General features: G+C 35.7%; 1 protein-coding gene across 1 annotated transcript in view; it reads right to left on the bottom strand.

Annotated features, from left to right (window-relative positions):
• LOC150085565 (N-acetyltaurine hydrolase) overlaps positions 1–21594 on the bottom strand; it is a 121652-nt gene that overhangs the window by 4017 nt on the left and 96041 nt on the right. The gene's annotated exons all lie outside the window — the stretch shown is intronic.

Below are 21594 nucleotides of genomic sequence, written 5' to 3'. Positions count from 1 at the left end.
TTTGAAGTAACATCTGTCATATGCCAATAAAAGTTACAGAGGGTTAATTCGAATAGCATCACCAAAAAGACTAGTTTATAACACACTGCCATTACTACCTCTTTCAAGTCAGGTGGTCAGGTCTCAGTTAACAACTTTGTGCTGAAGCAGTGAAATACATATCAATTTCACAGAGTATGTGTTGCTCATTTAGAGCAACACATACTCTGTGCAAGAAAATGCCATTGCTCTAGTTTTCTAATATTTTTTCTGCAGTCAGGATGTGAATATATGGTATTGCAAACAGAAATGGCCACATTCAGTATTATTTGGATTACTGAGTCACTTGATATAGAAGTAATGCAGTGGATGCTCAATGCATACATCTAACAAATTTATAGTAGTTGTGTGGTGATGATTTTTGGCTCACCCTGTATTTGTAAGGTCTACAATTATAACTAGATTGTAAGATTATAAGTTTTGAAACTCTAAGTATGTAGAACTGTAATGCAAAGAAAATGCAAATTATTTACATATCTCTTAGAATACTATGAAAAGTTCATATTTCTTTGTGAATTCTTAAAAATATAAAGAAAAAAAAAAAAAACCTTCCAAGCATAAAAACAAGCAAGATGTAATAATGACTTGAATTGTCTTTTTGGTACAATTCAAGTCATTATATCTTGCTTGTTTTTATGGTTCAAAAAAAAAAAAAAAAATTGAAATATTTTTAACAAAACCAATTTATAATCTATTTCAGAAATAGGTTAGAAAATGCCTAAGCGGTGGAAATTAAAACAAACAAAATTTGTTCACAATTTATTTTTAGCTAACGCAACTGTCAGCTGATACAAAACTTGCAACAAGGATATGCAGAAGAGTATTAGTAGTGGCAAATAATGCAAGAAAGCAAGCTTATACAGCATCAGCCAATAAAAGAGAGAGCAACAAAAAAAAAAAAAAATGCTTCAAAAGTCTGCTACCAGTCATAAAAGTGGCACTGTAGTAAATACTTTATCAATCGAGCCCTGCTCTATATGGTTGCTATCATTTGTCGTAGTATTCTCAATATGAAATAATATTCTCAATTACTAATATGAAAATGAAATAACAATTAAGAGGTTAGTAGGACAACGAGGATGCCAAATTAAGATAATCACTAAAGCAACTTTATATTCTTTAAAGCTTCTCTTTATATTCTCTAAAGCAACTTTATTTATGTTCTTTAATGGCACAGAAAAATTCAAGAGATTTCAAAAGTGTACAAAGGCAAAAAAAGTGCTAGAATTAGCTAATTCAGGATACTCAACACTATTCTGAATTGAAATAGTAAGAAATGATTTTTTGAATCATACAAAAGTATACAGATCATCTTGCTGAGACAACCTTGTCTTCTCTATGAAACATGCTTTTGAGTTTTCGGATATGTGAACTAAAATGCCAAAAGACAACTGAATACAATTAAAATATATGATGGAAAAAAAGTTTATCTGCCAGGGTCCCATCTCATCAGGAACCACAAGGCACTGGCACTAAAACAACCAAGGCTCAAAGTATTTAATAACCTCTAAACCTGCCTAGGAGCTAGGTTGAAAGGTTGTTGTATGTTGTGTAAACTATCAAACAAAGGACTTACCCAATGAAGGCTGAAGACAAAAAGAAGAAAGCCAGGGCAGAAATTTTTCACTGGAAGGTGGATGCAACATAGCCCACTCTTAGGATTTCCCTCATCTCTTCATGAATATATAAATTGAAAGTTAAAATCCTCTGGCCTACTCTATTTATATAGTTGCTCATTATACTCATCACAAGTAGACATGTATAGTACCTTATGTAGGACAGCTCCAGAACTTTAGTTTAACTCTGCCATGGAACACTGTGATGAAACAGAACTCTGTAAAGAAGTGTGTGTAATGTTGTGTTTGTGCAGTGTAAGTGTTGTTTAGCTCTTTCTGGCCACTTTGTCACCTGGAAAGCCTGCCCAGCATCAGCCTACACTATGGGAAGGCAGGCCACAACTATGTATGTACAATAGCCCGCCTTTACAATCTCATACCGAATGCCCAAAGCAAGCTTGCAATCATTAAAATGTGAAATCCCACACCTGAAGCCAGCAAACACACAGACAAACTCACTCAATTACCCTCTAGAACACACCTAATAGAATAGACGAAAATGAAAAGACAAAGATGAGGAGGAATTTTAGAAAAGCAAAAAGATGAGGAGGAATCCTACACAAGCAAGCCTGTGCCAGCAATAATCCCACTTCAGAGCCAGTCTGAGGCCAGCAGTGATGGTGGAGAGGTCCAGAAAGGATTCAATAGAATTCAGCAGATAGAGATGTAGCTTGGCAGTGAAGTGGGATTATTGCTGGCACAGGCTTACTTGTGTAGGATTCCTCCTTATCTTTTTGCTTTTCTAAAATTCCTCCTCATCTTTGTCTTTTCATTTTCATCTATCCTATTAGGTGCGTTCTAGAGGGTAGTTGAGTGAGTTTGTCTGTGTGTTTGCTGGCTTCAGATGTGGGATTTCACATTTTAATGATTGCAAGCTTGCTTTGGGCATTCGGTATGAGATTGTAAAGGCAGGCTATTGTACATACATAGCTGGGACCTTCAGGGAGATGGAAGTTGGAGCAGAGGAATCACTGGAGTCTCAAGAAAGCTCTCTTGCAAGTAAAGTTCTGAATAAATATTTCCTTTGATGTCAGAAGAGAAGATTCATTCCCAGGAGAAAATGAAGTGCAAAAGATTGGAAGAGGCTGACAAAGATCATTTTAGAGTAGACAATTAAAGAGAACGTGTTCCCAATCCTCAGATTGGCCACAGAAACAAAGGTGATTCAGATAGATTACAGGTCATAAGTTAAGCCCAAAGTGAGCCATGCCCAGCCAGTAAAAAAATTTTTTAAACATGGAGAAAACCATTTTAGCGCATTTTTTTTGCAAAGCAAAAGTAACCAATAGAATGACGTTTTGCGTGACCAGACCTTTGGAAGTACTGGACCAACAATCTTACCAAAGTTGAACAAGGTGGTCCCAGCCCAGCAGTGTTTCTTTTCAGTTTTAGGGTCATAACGAGTATTTAAAGTGTATCCAAGAAACAACTGTTCTTGAGTGACAAAGATGGAAAAAAATCCACAGAAGATTATCTGGAGGTTTAGTGGAACAGCCATTTATGACTTGAAGCACAGCTGTTGAAATTGTTCATGTTCAATTCATCACTAAAGGCATACATCGCCAAATAGATAATAATTTTTCCTGAAGATGAACCTTCTTAATGTACCATAACCAGGCACCAGCACCATAGGTACAGAGAGGGAGAAATGCCACTTTATATAAGAGATGGAGTGTATGATGATTAAGACTCCAAAAAGAACCAATCATGGAGAGGTGATATTCATAAAGCAGTATTTTTCTGAGGAAATAGATAGTTTATTAGATAGCCCAAGAACATAAATCAGTCATTTTGTTATCAGATATTTCTAGTGAGGAATGTAAATTCCCATAAACCAAAAGGATAAGAGTGTCGGCATAAACGACTCTTGAAGTATTAAGAGTAGAGCACATCACAGTAATTTGGTTTATAACATACTCCTAGTGTCATTTTTGTTTTCCCCAGTGCTTATGTTACACCAACCTGACTCAACATTACACTGGCCACCCACATCAACTGATGCGGTGCCTTATGTTTTATTTGCCTTTTAATGAAGAGCTCCCCCACATCTCTTCTTTCTGTATACACAGTACTCACCATATTTAAATACTGCATCCCCTATGTCTGAGTGGCACCATGTTTCTAATATCCCTATAATGTCCACATTTGACAATTTAACCAACACAGAAAAACTTCGATTGTCCATCACCCTATTTACTGTTAGTCTGTTAACCATCACTTAACCCCACTATGCCGTAATGCATTGTGATACTGGTGGTATGTGTCACTCAATTTTTGTATACAACTCACTGTATACGATTGTAATTTAACCTCTTCTTTCACATTTTAATAATTTTTTATTTAGTAAACCCATTGAAATGACAGAGAAACATAAACCGAAAGATTGCCGCCACCCTATTTACCGTCACTTAATCCCACTATGCCATAATGCATTGTGATATTGGCGCCATGCGTCACTCAGTCTTTGTATACAACTCACTGTATATGGTTGTACTTTAACCTCTTATTTCACGTTTTAAGAATTTTTATTTAGTAAACCCATTGAAATGACAGAGAAATGTAAACAAGTAGTGTTGGGATTATTACAAAAATTGAAATAATCGTCTAAGAAAAGGTGGAAGTACTACAAATATAGCACTAGTTTATAGAATAGGAAAAAACAACTGTAAATGATATAAAAAAGTGTGATGCAGACAAAATTGAAAACGTGTCGAAAATGGAAACCACTGACAGTAATGTTAAAAGTCGTAAAACAATGAAGCTTGCTAAAAATGAACAATTGGATATGGCAATGTTTCAATAGTTTGTTCAAAAATGTAGCCAAGGAATTCCATTGTTGGGACCTATAATAAGGGAAAAAGCCATTGAAATCAACAAAAAACTAGGCGGAGATCCTTCATTCAAGGCTAGCATCGGATGGTTGGACAAATTTAAGTTTCGCCATGGCATTCGACAGTTGTCGATCCAGGGTGAAAAGCTAAGTGCAGATAGTGCAGCAATTTCTGTTTATCATGAAAAACTATAGAAGGAAATAGCTGCTCGAAGTTTGGTTAAAGATCAAAAATACAACTGCGATGAGACTGGCCTTAATTCAAAGGCACTACCTCAAAAGACACTGACCTCAATGACTGAACATAAGGATCCAGATATAAGATGCAAAAAGAAGATTGCATCATTATAATGGAATGTGCTAATGCCAGCAGTAGTCATAAATTGCCTTTGGTTGTTATAGGAAAACAAAAAAAGGCCTATATCATTTAAAAATATTAATTTAAATGCTTTTCCAGTTAAAAATTTCTCACAAAACAACATGTGGATGAGCCAAGATATATTTCATGATTGGTTTCATAAAATATTTGTACCATGTGTAAGATCACATTTGGCATCAAAAGGTTTACCACAATATGCACTGCTACTGATGAACAATGCACCTACTTATTCCATACACACATGTGATTTAAAAAGTGATGATGGCAAAATATCATGCCACTTTCTGCCAGAAAACACGACATCTCTCATTCAACCGATGGACCAAGGCGTGATTGAAAGTATAAAACATCATTATCACAAAATGTTCATTCAAAAACTTGTTTCGGCAGAAAATAAAATAGATTTGATAAAGTTTTGAAAAAGCTACACTATAAAAGACAATTTTCAATATCGCTGATACCTGAAATGATGTTCCAGTTCAAACAATACAGAGAAGCTGGAATAAGTTGTGGCCAGAAATATATTCAACTGATACAGAAACCATTCCAAACGAAACTGAAATTTTGCAGTTATGTTCGAACGCTCCTGGTTTTAAAAATATTTCGATGGAGGAAGTAAATGATTGGCTGGATATGGGCAAGATGGATGTTGGATGCAAAATTTTAGATGATGAAATTGTGCCAAGAGTAATGACAATTTCGTTTGATTCTGAAACTGAAGAAGAAGAAAAAGCTGCTGCTAATGGAACAACAAACATAATTAGCCACCATGAAGCTGAAACTGTTGTCAATGTGCATTGAGTGGTTCAAGGTACAAGAAGCAAATGCTATGCAAGTGTTACTTTTGTGTAAAATCCGTAACATTGCCTCCCAAAAGGCTCAAGGGATAATGAAACAAAAGAAATTGACTGACTTTTTTAGAAAAGAAATTTAATTATGTAATATTGTTTTCTTTTAAATTTCTTTAATGACATTAGAACAAAGTTGTACAGTGGCAGACAAAAAAAACTGCATCATTTGGAATTTTACAAATGTGTTTTGCACTGCACTGTGGGTTGCAGAAATGTTTGAAATGCATTTGTTAAATGGTGTATATATATAGGGCTTAAAATACCAGTCAAAATCTTAATACCAGTTTTTGTGTTTTTAATTTATGATACCGGTATTCCAAAAACAAACATTTTTCTCAATAAATTTTGATGACAATTAGATGCAATAAAGTAAGGAAAAAAACAAGTACTGTAATTACCTGAATTCATGTTTTAAATACTTTTATTGCAATAATAAATATTCTGAAAAAAATCATTAAAATACAGTTATTCTAAAAACAAAAAAATACATATTGTTACTGCAAAGTTTAGTTATGTTTAAGCATCCACACTACCTGTCCGAATAAAATGAGCTCTTAAGAAACAAGCAATCAATAGTATGATCATTTAAAATGGATCTAATTTTGATACATATTTGATTAGCGGCAGAAAATGCCCTTTCGGATTCTATTCTGGTACTATTGTACTGAGATAATCATAGAAGATCTCAGTCCATATTTTCTAGGCTTTGAACTTTTTTAGCAAAAATAGTTAAAGGTATTTTATTAATTTCCGACTCAAGTTCGTCTTTTAAAATCTCATTGGAGTCAGGCAATTTCTTATTTTGGAAAGAATTTGTGGAACACTGATGTTCTGTTCCATATTGGTGTTCCATGGTTGAATTATGTTCATCATTTTCTAAAGGAGAAAGATGTTTTATTAAGTGAAGTATAATTTCACTATAGTATCTTTACTGAGTCTGGGAGAGAGCAAAGATTAGGGATAAGGAATAAAGAAGAGAGCAGAGAATGCCAGTTAAGGAATTCTTCACATATATAAATTCAAAGAAGAGATGGACAAATCAGATTGAACCCTTATTTAATGGACGTGGAATAGTATTAGATAACATAGCTGAAGTTGCAGATGAACTCAACAGTTACTTTGCATCAATATTTGCATAAAAAAAACCCTTTGTGTCAATGAGATATGGGAGTGAAGTTGAAAAAAATGTAATTAATTTTGAAATTTCAGATGACTATTTAATGAGAACTTCTGCACCTACAGGTGAGTAAGGCTCATGTGGTTGTTGGCATATACCCTATAATGTTAAAGGAGGCAGCAAGTGAGTGTATTGAACCATTAAGGCTAGCTGTGAGAGCATCACTGGACAGGAGAGATTCTGTTGGATTGGTGTAAATTGGAACATAAAGGCGGTTCTAGGAGTGTAACGAGAAATTACTGACCGGCCAGTCTAACTTCAATAGTAGGGAAAATCATGGAGGCAGTGACCAAGGGTAGAATTCGGGATCATTTAGATGGAAATGGAATTCTGTAGGATACACAGCATGGTTTTGTAAAGGGAAAATCATGTTTAACAAATCTGGTTAGGCATTTTGACAGGTCACTGTCAAAATGCCTAACCAGAGCTGGATTTAGGGAATAATTTCATGAGCTGGATTTAGGGAATAATTTCGACATTGTTTATTTGGATTTCAGCAAAGCATTTGACTCACATGAGTGGTTACTTTATAAGTTGGAGCAGGCTGTAATCATAGGGAAAATCTTTAGATGGATAGCACGATGGCTTGAGAGCACCAGGCAGAGGGTTGTGATAAATGGTTATAAGTAGTGGGGTTTCCCCAAGGATCAGTATTGGGACCACTGTTGTTTTTGATTATTTTAAATGACATCTATGGAGGGCGTGAGGTCTAAACTTGCAGATGATGTAAAGATCAGTAGAGTAATTAATGATCGCCGCCAAGCGGAGCTTCTTCAGAATGACCTAGATAGACTTTCGGGATGGTCAGAAAAGTGGCAGCTATGCTTTAATTCAGCAAAATGCAAGGTCTTACACCTGGAGAACAGCAACACCAAAATAACTTATACACTTGGTGGAATTGAACTAAAGTCAGTAGTGGAGGAACGGGACTTGAGAGTTACGATACGGTCAGACATGAAGTTTTCAAAGAATTGTGGACAGGTTGCAATGTTGCATGGTGTCCTATCGATGATTTATCGAACATTTGCTAGTAGAGATAACGCATAATCACATAAAGGTGATTTTATAACCTTTATGTGATTAAATTATAAACAATTATTTTTTTTTAATTAGTACCGAAAAACCGTTTTTTTTTTTTTTTTTTTTGTATCAATACCAGAAAAAATGACCCGGATCCCAGTATTGTAAGTCCTAGATACACATCTCTGTGAATGAAATCCAATAAAAAGATTCCACCTGATATGTCGAATGCAGAATCACCCCAACCGAATGCAACACAATAGCAATGAAGAGAAGATTCTGAAAATGTATTTATGTTTTTTATATCAGTGAAGGGGAAACACATTTCACCATAATAACGTAAAAACCCACACAATTCCAGCTATCGGTTTATCGCAAATGCAATTAAATCGAGTTTACTACCAGTTTATAACAGATTCCACTAGCAGAAACGCAACTGGAAATTGTTTTTATTGTTTTATGGTAGTAACCCGCAGAAATGTGCTTTAGTAAAATGTGAGGTGTTAATAGTGTATCTCTGCCTTTACGGTGTTGTTTATTCAGTTGCTACACGTGTGCAGCTTTGTTTATGTGTATCAAGCGTGCCTCCTCGTTTTGTAATTGTGCTTTATTCCCTAAAAATTAGTAAAATACTTAAAAGGTGTGAAAAGGAAGCATCCTGGTGAAGACACTGCAGATTCAGAGAGAAAAAGAAAAGCAATATCGATAAACAGAGGCGGACTGGGTCAAAAATTCTTACCCAAGAAAATTTATAGTGGCCTCATACTATGGTTTATGGCCAAAATCCAACCGGCCTCCAGCCCACCAGGGTTTCCCCGGTAAGGCTTATGGCCAGTCCGCCTCTGTCGATAGAGAAAAAATATGAAATTGTGAAACGCTTTGAGCGAAATGAAAGACCATGTGATATTGATTGCTATAGACCTAAATGAGGCAACTCCGAGAATTACAAAGAATGCAGAGAAAATAAAAACAACTTTCATAGCAGGAACAACTCAAAGTGTAATTAAAATCCAATAGATTAAGACACAAAGAATTGGAAGAGATGGAACGGCTGTCATCTGTTTGGATAGAAAATCAAACAAAAATCAAGTTTGCTTACGATAGAAGGAAAAGCATTAGCAATATTTTATTACGTAATAGTCGTAATAAAATTAAGTATTTTATTATGATTATTTATTGTGTTTGGTAACGTTTTGGTTACAAATGTGTGTTCAATCTTGGGTGGTCGGCACCTAACCCTATTTTTCCCATAGGGCCTGTTTATATTGCACGATTTTGCATTACACGAGTGTTTCTAGGAACACAACTATCGTGCTATACGAGGACTTACTGTACTATGATTTTTTGATGACCCAGTAAAAAAATTATAATTAAAGTTTAATTAAATTTCATTAGGTTATGTATTATGTAATAAAATAAACACGTTAGATGGCCAGGTCTATTATATGTATAATATTTTTAATGTACATATTATATTATCCTTCGTGGTCTTGGTCCGGAACCCTGGCGGATAATCGAAGTTCTACTGTAACTTCAAATCCATCAAATTTATTTACTGAGCACTGATGCACAAAGTGTATATGCAACTGTTTTTGCTCTTTTTCCAATCTTGTCCCAATTGAATCAGATCCTCTTTATAATAGGCCTGGTTTACTGTTTAATCATGTGTTCAGAATATTGCATATCTGCAACATACTGAGCAAATTCATGATGAATTAAGCCTTGCCTACTGAAAGGAAGGGACAAAGCAAAATTGTTTTCACATTTGACTGAACTTGTATACTTTTTTTTTTTTATGAGTCCTATTTGAATTTGAAACATGGCTTTCGTCATCAATAAGAATGTAATTGATGAAATAAAGGTCCATTTCTTGTATTCGGATACTCACACAGTTCTCAACAGTAAACTTTTTTGGTCATCATTAAACAATCTTGAAAAATTTTTTCTGACACTCAATACATATACATGATAGGTTTTTCAGTCAAAATCACCTGGCATGATAAAAAGGCAATTCCCAGTTCATTAGCAATTTCTCAGATGGTTAATGATCAGTCAAAACAAATTTTTTCCCACACTTTTGTAACCATATCATCGCTGCTTGAAGTTGAAGATCAACCTGAATACTGATTCAACAGATTCTCACCCATTTTGTAAACATTTCACCTACTGATAAATGACAGCTTTATTTAAGCATTAGCATTAGTAGAGGCATATGATGCAAGAAAGCAAGCTTATGCATCAGCCAAAAAAAAAAAAAAAACCTTCCGATTTCACCCCTCCATTCGTTCCAAAATAGCTGTCCAGCTCAGCCTTAAATTTATTTAGGCTATCAACTTTCAGAACATAAGATGGAAGTCTGTTCCACCAATCAACTACCCGCTGTCTAAAGGCAAACTTCCGCACATCTATCCTACAACTGTCTTTCCTCAATTTGAATTTATGCCCTCTTGGGTGATTATTCTGAGCAAAAGGAAGAATCCCAACAGCATTGAGCATGCTCAAACCACTCAAGGCTTTATACACCTCAATCAGATCACCTTACAGGTACCTAGTCTCCAAATACTGTAATCTGCAAAACTTAAGCCTTTATTTGTAAGAGCAACACTTTGTTCATTCAGTAATCTTGTTGCCCCTCTCTACATCCTTCTTAAAATGAGACCTCCAGACCTGTATACAGTACTCAAGGTGCGGCCTGACCATTTCATTATACAAGGGAATAATCACCTCCCTATCCCTGCTATAAAAATTCCTCTATATCATTGGCAAGACACCATGAGCTACTCTTGAAGACCATCTGCATTGTTCAGAAAACTTCATATCTGCCTGCACATTAGCCCCAGGTCCTTTTCATTCTCTACCACTGTCAGTGTAGTACCACAGAGTTGATACGTCACTCTGGGGTTACTGCTTCCCATACGTGGCACTTTACATTTGTCAATGTTAAACTTCATTTGCCACCTCTCAGCCCAATCTGCTCAACCTTAGTTATTAGTGGAGTCCCTCAGGGCTCAGTGTTGGGTCCATTATTGTTTTCTGTATTTATAAATGATATTGATGATGGTATATCAAGCTTAATGTCCAAGTTTGCAGATGATACAAAGGTTGGCAGGGTTGTCAAGGACACTACTGACACTACACTGCTGCAACAGGATCTGGAAAGGTTGAGCAGATGGGCTGAGAGGTGGCAAATGAAGTTTAACATTGACAAATGTAAAGTACTACACATGGGAAACAGCAACCCCAGAGCAACATATCAACTCTGTGGTACTACACTGACAGTGATAGAGAATGAAAGGGACTTGGGGGTGATTGTGCAGGCAGATATGAAGTTCTCTGAGCAGTGCAGACGGGCTGCAAGAGTAGCTCATGGAGTACTGTCAATGATATACAGGAATTTTTCCAGCAGGGATAAGGAGGTGATTATTCCATTGTACAAGGCAATGGTCAGGCCACACCTAGAGTACTGTATACAGGTCTGGAGGCCTCATTTCAAGAAGGATGTAGAGCTGCTGGAACGAGTACAGAGAAGGGCAACAAGATTAGTGAATGGAACAAAGGGGTGCTCTTACGAAGAAAGGCTTAAGTTTTGCAAATTACAGTGTCTGGAGACTAGGCACCAGCGAGGTGATCTGATAGAGGTATATAAAGCCTTGAATGGTTTAAGCATGCTCAATGCTGATGGGATTCTTCCTCTAGCTCAGAAAAATCACCTGAGAGGGCATAAATTCAAATTGAGGAAGGACAGATGTAGGATGGACGTGCGGAAATTTGCCTTTGGCCAGCGGGTGGTTGGTTGGTGGAACAGACTGCCATCCCTTGTGGTGGAGGTTGATAGCCTAAATAAGTTTAAGGCTCAGCTGGACAGGTATTTTGAACGAACAGAGGGGTGAAGTGGAAGTGGGTTTTTTTTTTTTTTTTTTTTGGCTGATGCTGCATAAGCTTGCTTTCTTGCATCAAATGCCTCTACTAATGCTAATGCTAATCTGCTCAACTTTTCTAGATCATGTTGCAGCAGCATACTGTCATTAGTGTCATTAACAACCTTGCCAACCTTTGCATCGCTGCAAACTTGGACATTAAGCCTGATATACCATCATCAATATTTATAAATACAGAATGGACCCAACAATGAACCTGAGAGACTCCACTAATAACATTAGTCCACGAAGAGCAGTGTACATTGATTACCACTCTCTGTCTTCTCCCACTCAAACATCCCTTTATTCATAGCAGCAATTTGCCTCCAGTGCCACACTACTCCAATTTGTTCAGCAGTCTTCCATGTGCAACAGTATCAAAAGCCTTTCTAAGATCCAAATATATGATATCAAAGTTATTCCCTGCATCCAAGTTCCTTTGTGCCCACATAGTATCCAATTAAATTGGTCAGACAAGACTTCCCCTTAACAAATCCATGCTGTGTCTGAGCTATAATTGAAGTCTTGTCTAGATGATCCTGCGGTGCTTCCATTAATTTCCATGAAACAGAAGTTAAACTAACAGGCCGGAAATTACTTGTGTCACCCTTTGATCCTCCTTTGGAAACTGGAGTCACATTTGCACATCTCCAGTCCATAGGTACCTCCCCTGAGTCCAAGGAAGGTCTCATAATTATAGCTAAGGGTTTGCTTACTTCCTTTGCTGCCTCCTTTAATATAACTGGATAGATCCCATCCATCCCAGGTGCCTTTCTTATGTTTATCTTCAACAATTTCTCCTCCACTTTCCTCTCAGTTATTACAAAATCATTTAGCTCACTGCCAGAGTCTAGTTCATCTCTGGCATTCCCTTCTCTGAATAACTCCTCATGTGTGAATGTAAATGCAAAATACTCATTTAGTTTGTTAGCCACCTGAGCAGGATCATCAACATCTAGTGGACCAATCTGATTTATCCCCTTTCTTGTAGAGTTTACATAGGTAAAGAACTCTTTGCTGTTTTTCTTTGCATCCTTTGCCAAAGATTTCTCATAATATGCCTTTGCTTGCCTAACCTCCTTTGTGACTTGGTTAAAGACCAGCTTATATCTATCATAAACTTCTGTGTCACCTGTTAATTTATATGTATCCCATGCATTTTTCTTCTCTGCCATATGTCTAATTAGTTCATCTGACATCCATTTAGGCCTAAACCTTGAACAATATTTCTTAGTTGGTATGAAAAGCTTAGTAGCTACCAAGATTCTCCGAATGCTTCCCATTTTGAATTTGCTGTTGGTATCATCATCAGTTGGTCCCACTGTATAGAATTTAAATACTGTCTCAGTCCATCGTAGTCGCCTTTACGGAAGCAATAAACCTTCCCTTTACCCCTAATGGTAGTTACCTCTTTGAGTAAATCCCACTTCAGCACACTGTGATCATTGCCACCTAGTTGTTCCTTTATCTGCAGATTCTTAATGCATGAAGAATCACTACTGATAATCAGATCAAGAGTATTACTCCCTCTAGTTGCCTCCCAAACATGCTGCTGTAGAAAACAATCATCCAATAAATCCACAAAAGCCTTGCTAGTGTGCGAGTGATCAACCCATAATATCCTGGAAATTAAAATCCCCCATTATAAGACTCTCTCTGATTTACTGGCCCACTATTTCCCTGTACAGTTTTTTATTATTCTTATCAAAGTCATTAGGCCTATAACACACTCCTACTCTCAATTTTGATTTCCCAGTGCTTATGTCACACCCAACTGACTCGACACTGCACTGTCCAGCGATGTCGACTGGTTGTACCTCCTTCAATTTTATGTTTCTTAATTAATAGCATAAACCCTCCTCCCTTACTATCCCGTCTATCCTTCCTGTACACATTGTACTCCCCAAAATCCAGTTCTGCATTCCTTATATCTGTGTGACACCACGTTTCTGATATCCCAACAATATCTGCCTTTGATGTTTTGAGCAATTCATCAAATTTATTTACAAAACTCCTAGCATTGGTGTACACCTAAGTATACATACACCTGTTCCTATTCTTAGCTACCCTAACACAACCCATGTGTTTACTTGTATCGCAATGACACCCAGCAGTCTCTGAAATCCCCTGTATCTTGTTTTCCAGGTTGCTGCTCATTCCAATAGAAGCAGTGCAAGAATCACTTTCACCTCTCCCAAAGGCTACTGTTAATCTGGTAGTCCATGTATTTCTCCAATCTAGCAGTTTTCCGACCCGCCTAACACTGCCTCGATAGCATCAGGAAATATTCTTGCACCCTTTCTATTTAAGTGTATCCCATCCCTGTAGAAGCAGTCTCTTCTGTTAACAAGCACAGACTAGGCTGAGAAAAATTCTACTCCTTGAGCCTTGCACAAACTCTACAGGGCCGAATTGACTGACAAGGCTCTCATCATATACTCCCTCCTATCGTGTCTGGGCAGAATTGCAGACACTTTTAAATTCAACCCTAATTCATGGCTTTTATTCAACAGTGACCTGTACTTGTTAAGTAATTCCGCTGGTCTCCTACTCTTAATATCATTAGTGCCAACGTGTACAACAATATCACCTTTTGGTGCCCTTAAAAAAATATGATATCTGCTCTACATCATCAACCTTTGTCCCTGGCAGACATACCCTTTCACACTTTTTTCTCACCAAAAATAATGCAGGTCTTTTTTCTCACCGAAAATAATGCACACACATTGCTCTGTTCTCCTATTGCTTACAATTGCAAATGACAACTAAAACATGGCTGAAGTTCAAAATGCACTGCTTGTTGTGGGTTTGGTGGAACAGCTTGAACCAGTAATGTGGTTCCACCACTTTTTTTGTAATAAATAAAGTGTTTGAACTTTTTGATCAGACCTCATATAGTTTTTTTTTATATATTTTCTCTTTTTAACTTATTTTTAGCAGCATTTACAATTTTATTTGATAAACGTTACTAATGATTGATACCCATTTATGATATTTAGCTACCATATCAAAAAGTTGTAGCTTCCTTACACTTTACTGTAACTTGACCAAATAAAGTGCGCTGTATGCAGCACCATGGTGTTGTATTTTGGAATAAATGTTTTCTGTGCCTTTATTATTTGTTATACAGTCAGTGAATGTAATTTTTACAGCAATCACTGAATGACATAGAGAAATCACTCTCGATCTGGTTAAGAATTCCCTCAAATGTGTAATCGGTGTAAATATGACTTAAACGTTATGGTGAGACACTGATCCATTGATTGGATTAGGTTCTCGTGTACACTTCTGCAGCATAATTCCAGAGAAACAAGTACATATATATATGCTGGAAATATCACACCAGCTTGCAGAGAAGCTCTTTACAAATAACCAAAACCACAAATATTCAAGGGGTTTACTATTCAGTCACTTAACTGTAAGCATTTTGTGAATTTCTGCCAAAGCATGAAAATCAAAGATTAATGGTGAAGCAGAATGAAATGAAACCAAAACATGAAGGCCCAAGGCACATGTGGACTGCACATAATGAATTAGTAACTATCAGGAAGGGGAAGAAAATTGATTTAGTATTAGAATGATTCAAGGAAACAAACTGATACAGCATTAACCAAAAAAAAAAAAAATCTGTCCATCCCACTCAAATAATTTCTATAATCCTACCTTAAATTTATTCAAACTGCCCCCAATTCCAAAACACCAGATAGAAATTTGTTCCAAATCAATTACTCTCTTGCTGAAAGCAAAGTTTCACACATCTACCCTACAACCATCCTTTTTTAATTTAAATTTGTCACCTTATGATAATGATGATGCTGTTTAACTGAAACAATTGCTCAGAGCATATCACCTACTGTCAAAAATACAGCAGTGTAAAAATATAGTGGTGTTAAGAATATTTCTTTGGAAACAATGGTTGAACAATGATATATTTATAGTAGTCACAAAAATTAATATTATATTTCAATTAATATTTTTAAGGGCACCCACAAACTGTTTTTGCCCAGGACACAACAAAACCTTCATCCAGTACAGAGTGGCCAATGTTATTTTTTGTATGTTGGAGGTATGATGCAGAAACAGAGAGATCTGGCACTCTGGTTCATGGTTTTTTCAAAATCTAGAGATTAGAAATTTTTTAAAAACTCAAAATTTTAGTTTTTAGAAGAACTCTATAATTTAAAATTTGTGAATATCTTTGAATTACTGACATCATAATATGCATATAAAGATATAAAACCAAACATTTTTAAAAATTTATAAAGCAAAATATAAGCATAATAAATAACCAGCTCACTTAACATGTTTCAAAACTCACCTGGTGAGAAACATGAATCATTAAAGAACAAGAAGAGGCCGGAGAACCCACAAACAGAAAATGGCAAGATTTAAAAAAAAACATTTAAAACAAAAAAGAATAAATATTAGTTCACACACAGAATCCAAGAACATTTTACACAGTTTAAACATTTTGAAGAGGGGGAACAACACTTTTCAAAATTTTTCAATCTCAGCAAACTTTCACCAACCTACTGTCTACCAATGTAATACAAAGTTGGATTCCTTCACATTTATAGCAAACTTTCTGTTTATTTAATTTATAACATTTCCCTCAACAAACATGTTGAGAGAAATGTCTATGTTTTAATATCAAATTTCAGCAATCACCAACTTCCTAGCTGGATAGAAATTGTTTGGATTAAATCGCTTCCAAGTCTTATCCAGACTCTGATTGTCAGATTAAGGAACGTTAGCACCGCAAATTATTTACTGTAATATAATAGCAATGGCAAACAACATTTTATAGAGAACCTAAGGAAGCCTCCAATATCCAGCAGTGGATGATGGAATATAACAGCTGAAGAAAAAGAGATAAGAACTGTTATCAATGTGTACTCACTTTGAATATATTTTTTTAATGTTTGCATTATATAAAACTATATTCACAGCTAAAAAATGCCATTCAGTGACATTTTTTAGTTGCAAATGTAACATTAAATAACACAAAGAAAACAAGCAAGAACATGTTTGCTTTGTGTTATAATGCAATACAATGGTGTTACTTATTATCAAACCTAGGTCATGTTAATTATTAATTTACTCTCAAATACTTATAAAGTTTAAATGGAAAATAATGGTTCACAAAATTTAACGGTCATTCTGGTATTTGGCTATTCATTATACTAGAATTTAGCTGAATATAAAATAGATATCTGGTGCTAATATTCATCATAATATACCTACAGGGAATGGACAAAATAATGGAAACACCTGTGATAACAGTTAGAAGCAGTGACGAGCTGGAGCCAGCTCACACAAACTGGTCATTAAAAATTTTTATGCAAAGAAGAATATTATCTTAGTTTCAAATGTAACTATTTTAAATTCTTTTAATTAGGCAACTCTTTTTTTCTGTTGTAATAAGCATGTAAATTTTTTTTTTTTTATATATATATTTTTATTGTTAAGTATGATTCAAAATCAGGCACATGCCATATGAGTAAATACTCAGGGTAGGGAGTAGGCATTTATAAAGTAAATTGTAAGCAAAAGGCCTTGTCACTATAAAACAATATGTAAAAATATTTACTCACAGTTTTATTTGTAGATGAACTCCATTCTTCTCTCTTTGCTAGTGCTAAAAATATCGGTCACTTTTTCATAGAAATTGTAAGTTGGACTTTGCTCCATTTTAATTAATTTTTCTTTTTCAATGGAAATTAAAGCGAGTGACAAAAGCCTTTCATTTTTCATTCTATTTCTGGTGAAGCTTTTGATTCTTTTCAAAGCTGAAAATGACTTCTCAACAGAAACTGTTGTAGCTGGAATTGTTAAAATCAATTGCAGCAGCTTCACCACTTCAGGGACCTTTTATTCAAGTCCATTTTGAAACATAAAAGTAAGCAAATTTTGAACTGATTAATCCCGGAACACTTGTGCATTATAAATTCCAGCTAGATCAGTTTTGAGTCTTATGACATTGAAGATGTCACCATAATTCTTTTCTAAATTTTCTAATGCATCCTTATCAATTTGACTAGCTAGTTTTTGAAACTTTTTACTATCAACTGATGAAATAAATTGTAAATTTTTAAACTCACTGTATTTTACTTCCGTATGCTTCAAGATATCATTCAATATTAGACAGAATATTCTTTCTCTTTCTTCTTTAATTGGACGTTTTGCATGACATTTTGATTCAATCAAGTTATTTTCTTTGCAACATTTTTCAAACTTCTCATATATATCATCAAAATGTCTGTGCAGATCTTTGAGTAAATTTATTGTTTCATTGATTCTTTCAATGCAATATGGAATATCTATAATTTTAGTTTGTAAGATATTGAAGAGTGTTAGTTTTAATGAAAATTTTATCATAAACCATAAGAAGAAAGTATGTTGAATCTTTTGTTAACCAATTATAAAATCCATTGCTTCTCACTAAGTTATCTGAATCCCACAATAAAAGATTGCTGTTAATGCTATTGAAAAGTTTGCAAAGATCACTATGATAGTGTAAAATAGTTTGTACTAGTTTTGAATTAGAACTCCATCTCATGTGCAGCCTTTGGAATGCATTTCTGCACTGTCATCAAGAAATTGTGTTCGTTTTGTAGAGTGACTGAAAAATGAAGCAAGACCCTCAATGGTTTTGAAAAATATTGTGCAGTCAGATATGAATTTCGCTAATTGAATCAGAACAAGATTCAACTTGTGAGCATAGCAATGGGTAAATAATGCTCATGGTGCTTTTTCCCTTACTCTAGCTTGAATGCCATTTAAATGTGATGCTGTTACCAATGCTCCATCATATGTCTGTGCAATAAGTTTATCAGCACAGATGTTGTATTTTTCTAAATTTTTAAATATGCATTCTATTACACCAGTAGCTGTTCCGTCTTTAAGTTCATCAAATTATTAAAGAAGCCTTCCTATGAAGGCTTCTTTAATTTCAGAATCCAATACATATCTTAAAACTGTGGAATACTGAGCTGAGAAGTGGACTGATATTTGAAATATCAGTCCACTTCTATAGCAATGAATGGATATCTTGCGATCTCTTCTTTAATATTATTTTCTACAGCTATTCCTACTGCTTCAATCAAGTCATTTTGGATCTTGTTAGAAACACCAGAAAAAACGGATGATGTCTGTAAATGTTGATCCAATTTTTCATCAAATTTTGCAGTGTAGTTCAGTAACTCAATATAGTTATAAAATTTAAAAAGTTTCCACACTTTAAAGAGGATTTGCCTTCATTATTACTGTGAAAAGCAAGTCCTTGTTTAATCAAAAAGCAATTAGCAGATATTAATTTTTGCAATATGTCTCTGTTCTCCTTTACCTTTTTATTGTGAATTTCAATGCTAAGTTTTTTCAGCTTATCTATTCTCAAGTTGATTCGTGTAGATCCAAATATTTTCAATGATATTTGGCTTTCATAATGTGCAGCAAATCTTTCGCATTTACTTAAAGCATTAGGCAAATTATTTAAATCACAATATCCAGTTCTTACCCATACACTTTCACTAGATACAGAAAATAACAAGCATGGGAAACAAAAGAGTCTATTCGTTGTAATACAGCTGCACAACCAATCTTTCTTGCTGTACCACACAGTTTGAAATTTTCTTATTATTTTGTCCCTTTACGCTGCTGAAGTTGTTTCAGTTCTGGTGTTCATCTTCCACTTTTAATCACATTAGACTTTTCTTCATAAGACAGATTAGAAAAATTTTTAAGAGACTCACTGTCCATATTTGAAAAGGGATAAATTTTGAAATAAAGTATTTGTAAAGTAATAAAGTATCAGCTCTATCACTAGAGGCAAACGATGCAACAACACACAAGCGTACACTCCTCACTCTGCAAAGACCGATGGCACACTGAAGCGAAGGCAGGAATTATTCTGCCTTTATAATACGGAATTTCACGCATCTGGAGCTGCTTAACACAGCACGTGGTTTAACAATGTAATGTGTTAGGTATATACTGAAGTTGAAAGGCATGGGAAATTGTGCCTGTCTAACCTCAAAATACACCCATTTACTAAATAATACATTAAATTTCATGCATTAAATTAATATTTTTATAATGAATTGGAAATCATTTACTTTTTATATTTAACAATTAATATTTCTAATTTTAGTCTGGCTAGGCACTGCCTACCTTGCCTACCCAGAGGGCACATTCCTGTTCAAAATGTCTCGATACATGGCCACTTCTTATGGAGAAAGGTACAAAAAATACATACTGAGTTATACCTCTTAAATCATAACTTTTTATAGGGAATCGGTTGTTAAGATTTTGTCGGCTCATCACTGGTTAAAAGTATGCACTAATATGGTGTTGAGCCACCCTTTGCTTTTAAAACAGCTTGTATTATATGTTCTATGTGGAATAGATTCAAATAAATCTTGAATTGTCTTAAAAGGAATTGGACCATTCTTCATGGAGGAACATTTCAAGCTCATTGAATGATGAAGGTGGAGGAAATCTGCTTCTCACTCTCCTCTCTTCCAAATATGCCCACACTGGCTCAACAGCATTTAAATCAGCGATTGTGTAGACCATGGGGATGCTTAGCTTCGGGCTTATGCTCGTCAAAATCAGTAACTAAGACTGGACACATCTGAGTGTGTGTATTGGAGCATTATCATCTTGAATCATGGATGTGTTTGTGGGAAACAATGTTTGTACCATAGGATGAACCTAGTCTCTCAGAATATCAGAGTAATCAGTGGCAGTAATTTATCAGTTCAGTGTGATGATAAATTATTATTGTTGCTATTATATTATTTCTCCCTGATTGGGGGATTCCACTCCGTGACGGGTACTGCTACCAAGTAGACAGGATGGTTGTAATGTCTGGTGTTACTGTTGGTGAGGAAATCTCTGACTATCCTACAGGTGTTCAGGATTACAACTTTCTGGAGTTCCTTGTAGGTGTTCTCTGGGAGACCTATTGCTGCTAGGCTGCTATGTAGTCTTTGGTACCATACCGGTGGTTGACACGATGATCGGGATGGTTGATACTTCTTGCATATGCCACATCTTGATTTCGTGTCTCAGGTTCGTGTACTTCCTAATTTTTTCCTCATGGGTTTTCTGGACATTGCTAGTATTGGGCACCGCTATGTCAATCAGGTAGGTAGTCTTTTCCATCTTGTCCACAAGGGTTATGTCAGGTCTGTTGTGTGGGATGGTCTTATCCTTAATTATGGCATGGTCCCAGTACAGCTTGTGGGTTCGGGTCTCTAGTACTTGCTGGGGTTCGTACTTGTAGTACGGTACACTTTCTTTGGTCAACTGGTATTTCCTTGCTAGCTTCTGATGTATTATCCTGGCTACCTGGTCGTGTCTATGAGTGTATTCAGTCTGGGTTATCACCTTGCACCCTGCTGTGATGTGTTGGATTATTTCTGAGGCCAGGTGGCATCATCGACATGTGTCATCTGACATTCCGGGCTCCTTTGTGATGTATTTTCTATAGTTTCTGGTGTTGATTACCTGGTCTTGGATGGCGAGCATGAATCCTTCAGTCTCGGGGAACAGCATCCAGCTTGTGAGCCATGCATTGGAAGCAATGTTATCGACGTGATCTTGATGGATATCATTCTGTCATGGAATGTCTTCTTTGCCCATCTTTCTAACTTATTATTATTATTAGCCATATGGTGCAAGGAAGCCTGAGACTTTTGCTGCACCAGCCAAAAAAAAAAAAATTTCTGAATTACCCTGAGAGAGAGAAGTAGAAGGGAATCG

This window comes from Mastigoproctus giganteus, chromosome 5 (genome assembly GCF_048544385.1).
Source record: "Mastigoproctus giganteus isolate SK-2022 chromosome 5, ASM4854438v1, whole genome shotgun sequence".
NCBI classification, from domain to species: Eukaryota; Metazoa; Arthropoda; class Arachnida; order Uropygi; family Thelyphonidae; genus Mastigoproctus; species Mastigoproctus giganteus.
Note: the sequence above shows the minus strand (reverse complement) of the source record. Positions and strands in the feature narration are given on the sequence as shown.